Here is a 5,135-nt window from a genome sequence, read left to right as displayed (position 1 = left end):
TACCCTCAACCCAGTAGTTTGAGTCAGCAAGGATACAATCCTAAAGGGTCGGATTATTGAAAGATAATTAATTAAGTTATTAATGCATAATGTGGTAGGCCCCTCTTTTGAAGGCGACATTACCCTCAGCTAAGTAGTCTGAGTCAGCAGGGATACAGTCCTAAGTAGCTGGGTTAAAGTTTTAATAGTAGTTTAACTTATGAGGGGGTCAAAGAGTTTTGATCCCCGCCATCTAATACCGGTGGGTATTGAAGGAGGTCCTACTAAATTTGACTCAGGTCCTTTGCATGATCTATATACTGAACAATGGCAAGACTCTTACCAAACCGTTCCCTTAACCCCCGACCAGGTAGCCAACATACCTCCATATAGACCGTGGAGATATGAATGGTGAAAATCTTATATTTTATATAGACAGTAAAATAATGCCAAGACACCACGAACAAACGATAAGGAAGAATCACCTTCAACATAAGAAACTAGTAATTAAAGTCATTAATATAAAACCAATTAAAAAGTGCAAAAGATTAAAAATAAAAAGTATTACACTAAACACTTGTCTACACCAAGTGATGTAAGAGACTTAGGCAAACATGGCCTTTGATTGTCAAGAACTCTTACGATCAATCTTGGATCCCGAGACGACTCACACACTCTATGATGGACAATGGATGATGGTGGTGGATGATGGTGTTGTGATGGTGGTGGGTGGTGGGTGAAGTGTGAGAGAGGTGGTGTGCCAAGGGATGAGTTGCAAGAGCTCCAAACACTCCTATTTATAGGCTGAACAGAAGCTCGGGCACGGCCCCGTGTCCGCTGGGCACGACCCCGTGTCCATCCGCGTCTCTCTCTTCATTAATTGCAATTCGCAATTACAATAAATGTGTCTGCAGGAAGTTTGACCACCCCCCGTGTCCGCTGGGCACGGCCCCGTGGTGGGCAATAGAAGCTTCTATGAGTTTGTCTTTTCTGCTGACACTTGGGCCGGCCCCGTGCTCACTGAGCATGGGGCGTGTTCAGTCTTTTGCCTTCTTGTTTTTGCTTGGGAAGATGATGTCGGGGGGTCGGGCATGTCACGTTTGTTCCTTTTCTTGTATTTATGTTAGATTTAGCTGCCTTTTTGCTACTTTTGTTCATTTGAGCTCATTTAATCCTGAAAATAAAAAAGGAAGACAAAAGCATACTTTTTCCAACATTAGTACTAAAAAAGGGTTAGTTTTATGCCACATTTGATGTAATTTATATGTTGCATTTTGTGCACATCAAATATCCCCACACTTGAATCTTTGCTTGTCCTCAAGCAAAACTCTTTATAATGTGGCTTTTTCACTCCCAAATGGAATGGGTATAAGAGAAGGTTTTTGGGCTTGTCATAGAGTGTCGGGATTTCCAAGATTTTTACTAGGCTTTATTTTCATCTATTTACAATCCTATTCGTCATGATTTATTATAAACATTTCATAAGATAAATTACTTATTAGGGCATAACATGCCTTTTTAAAATTTCATTTATATACAAGTTCACATACCTCACGGGGGATCACTCAACACTCGGCCGAAGGTGGATTTTTAGTGAATCACTCGAGAGCGGCATGGAACTTACTCCTACCATAAGCTTGCCAAGCAATCAATACTCCTCCTTTTTAACTATATACCTTTGTAAATATCAAGAGGACTTTTTGGGTGAAGGGTTAGGCTTGGGCTAAAGGTGGGTGGTTGGGTTAGTGGTTAGTAGAAAAGGCGAAAGGCGTAAAAAGCGTCGGTTTTAATAAAATATTTTGTTTTTGTGACTTTTTATTTTAATGAACCATTTATTCAAACAAGCCTTCCTTTTGATGAGCTTTGTTTGTTTATTTCTAACTTCATCATCATTCATTTTTTTTGGGAAGTCACAAGAAAACCGAGCTTTATTACTAAAATAAAGGGTTTAAAATGAAAAAGGGTTTTGGTGGGTAAAAGGGTTTTTTTTTTGGGTTAAGAAATGAAAAGGTTTAGGCTCAAAGGGGTTAACTAGGGGGATTTTAGGTAGGTGATAAAAAAAATAAAAATAATGGTGTTGAAAAAAAAGGGTTAGTCCTAATGCCTCCATCATTTACTTACTTGGGTTGAAGTTGGTAAGGACCGGGAATGCATTGTCGTGGCAAGTTTTAGAATTGTAAGAACCAAGCGGCTATTCACACAAGAAACGAAAAATGAGCATTTAGTGTAAAGGTATATATTTGTATGCTCAATAAAGGCTCAAAACTCAATTTTGTGGGAATGGTTTTTTATGTGATCAAATATATATAATCAAATTTTAACTAAGCTTGTTATGCCGTTTCATAATTTTCTTATGTTAGTTCTTTTTATCACGACGCTATCGGTTGTAATTTGTAAAAATATAACCTTTTTAGGTCTTGAAATTCCCAACTTAAACCTAGACAAGTAAAAAGAAAATAAAAATTTTTGAAAAAGATTTGGGGTGATTAGCGGTTCCAATAGAGTTTTGTGTAAGGCTTGTTAATTAGGACTTGCGAGATTCAAGGTTTTAGCATCCCCCCACACTTAAATTACACATTGTCCTCAATGTGTCCCAAAAATAAATTTTTAGGTTGATTGAATGCGTAATAAGGTGTTAAAAAGCAAAATTTATGTTACTGGCACTTTGGACACGGCCCCGTGGTGACCGGGCACGGCCCCATGTTCAGGTGCCAGTAACAAGATTTAACAAAAAGAAACAGAAGCCTGGACACGGGGGCGTGTTCAGCGAACACGACCCGTGTCCAGTTACCTGAACTGGGCGTTTTCTACAGATTGTGCAGCACGTGGCCGTGTTGGCTAGACACGGCCCGTGCTGAACTTACTGTAATGAAGAAATTTTTGTCGGATGGCCCTGTTTTCGTGCATGGGGTGATGTTTCTCGTTTCCCTTGTTATCCTTCACCATCCCGAGTGTGTTTTATTCCTGCAACTTTTAAAATTAAACTAAAATTAATCTAAGCTAAATTAAGGATAGTTCCGCAGAATGCCTCCGTGGTGCGCCATGTTTATAAGGGTCCTTGGCTAGACCCAAAGTGAGGTCATATTTTCTGAGCGGGATGTTTTGCATCCCATGTTTCACCGTCGGAGAGCTTCATCCAAACTCGAATCAATGACCTTCATGTAGTTGACCGGGTCATCGTCCTCTACTCTCTTCCCGACCCCAAACTTCACTTCCTTATCCCCAAACTTCAAAGTAAGTGTTCCGTTATTCATGTCTATCACTGCTTGTGTGGTGGCTAGAAATGGCCTCCCTAATATGAGAGGGACTTCGGTGTCTTCCTCCATGTCTAGTATGACAAAGTCTGCCGGGTAGACGAAATCGTCGACTTTGACCAATAGATTTTCAGCGACACCCTGTGGGTATTTGACGGATCTGTCGGCAAGTTGTATACTCATCTTGGTAGGACTTGTTTTTCCTAGGCCGAGTCGTTTGAACATTGATGCGGGCATGAGGTTAATGCTAGCCCCAAGGTCGGCTAGTGCATTGCGAACAAGGTTTCCCCGATTGAGCAAGGAATCGTGAAGCTTCCAGGATCAATTTTCTTTTGTGGGAGTTTGTTGAGTACGAGGGCGGAGCATTCTTCGCCTAAGTTAACTAATTGCAATGATTCAATTTTCCTTTTATGAGTGAGGAAGTCCCTCATTGGGCATTTGAGTTAGGACTTCGATAAAAGGAATATTAACATGCAATTGTTTTAGTAGATTTTCGAACTTTGCGAATTGCTCATCGGTCTTTTGACGAATCAACCTACCGGTGTATGGAACTTGAGGAGCCTTGGTAGGCTCTTGAATTAGAGGAGAAGCTTTCTTTTGTTGGGGCGGTGTTGTGCTTTCCTCATTTGGCGGTGGTGGAGCTTCTTCGGAACCCACGGTACGGTTTCTTAAGGTTATTAGATGGACTTGTGCTTTTGGGTTTGTTTCAGTATTGCTTGGTAACACGCCTTGTTGTCTCTCGGAGAAATTTTTAGCTAATTGATTTATTTGTTTTTCAATGTTTTGTATACTAGCTTGTTGATTTCTAAAATTTGATTCTAATTGTTGAAATTGATCCGAGTTTTTCTTTTCAGTGTCGGAGAAAAGGTGAGATACAGTATCTTCAAGCCTTTCTCGTCCACCTTGTTGTTGAGGAAAATTTTGTGACTCATTTCTTGGTTGTTGAAAGTTTGTTCGTTGGTTTAGGTTTTGTTGGTTACTACTATTGCCGGGTTCTCTCCAACCAAGGTTAGGGTGGTTACGCCATCCTTGGTTGTAGGTACCCGTTGGAGGACCCGACAGCCTAGGTCTATTATCAATGTAGTTTACCGACTCTTGCTGATTGTCTGTTTCTTTCATACAACTCCAATTTTCATGTGGCCCACCACACCCTTCACAAGCCATAACCGAGACCGATTTTGTCATTTCTAACTTTTTAATCTTTGAAGAGAGGGCCTCGATTTGGGCTTGTAAATAATTGCTTTCATCAACCTTATGGGTGCCCGGGGCAATAGATTTATTGCCTCGGGGAGTGTGCCACTGAAAATTGGTTTGAGCAATTTCCTCAACTTGATTGTATATTTCATGTGGGCGGCGATTACCTAAGAGTCCCCCGGAGCTAGAGTCAAGTGTTTGTCTTGTGTGTGGCAACAACCCATTGTAGAAAGTGGATACTTGTTGCCGTACCGCAAGACCGTGATGAGGACACTTTCACAATAGCTCCTTGAACCTTTCCCAAGTTTCATATAAGGATTCCCCATCCTCTTGTGAATATGTATTAATTTCAGTCATTAGTTTAGCCGTTTTAGCGGGAGGGAAATACTTATATAGAAATTTTTGGGCTAGTTCATCCCAGGTGTTTACCGAACCAACTGGGAGGGCGTTGAGCCAAGCTTTTGCTCGGTCTTTTAGTGAGAAAGGAAACATTCGAAGGCGGATGGCATCATTTGATGCTCCATTGATCTGAAAGGTATCACATATTTCCAAAAAATTAGTAATATGTAGATGGAGATCCTCGTCCGCAAGCCCATGGAAGGTTGCGGAGTTTTGAAGCATTTGTATCAAATGTGGCCGAAGTTCGAAGTTGTTAGCTTCGACATTTGGTGCATTGATAGTGGCGCCGAGATTACCCACGGTGGGACG

At 41.0% G+C, this 5,135-nt stretch overlaps 1 non-coding gene across 1 annotated transcript; it reads left to right on the top strand.

Moving 5' to 3' along the window:
* The first annotated feature begins 4,683 nt into the window (after nt 1-4,683).
* Nucleotides 4,684-4,790, top strand: LOC118480097. Its single transcript, XR_004861733.1, has one exon. It is a non-coding gene; the product is annotated as a small nucleolar RNA R71 (small nucleolar RNA).
* Nucleotides 4,791-5,135: the final 345 nt, after the last annotated feature.

Source organism: Helianthus annuus, chromosome 6, assembly GCF_002127325.2.
Source record: "Helianthus annuus cultivar XRQ/B chromosome 6, HanXRQr2.0-SUNRISE, whole genome shotgun sequence".
Taxonomy (NCBI): Eukaryota; Viridiplantae; Streptophyta; class Magnoliopsida; order Asterales; family Asteraceae; genus Helianthus; species Helianthus annuus.
The sequence above is the reverse complement of the archived record's forward strand: the minus strand, read 5'-3'. Positions and strand labels throughout refer to the sequence as shown.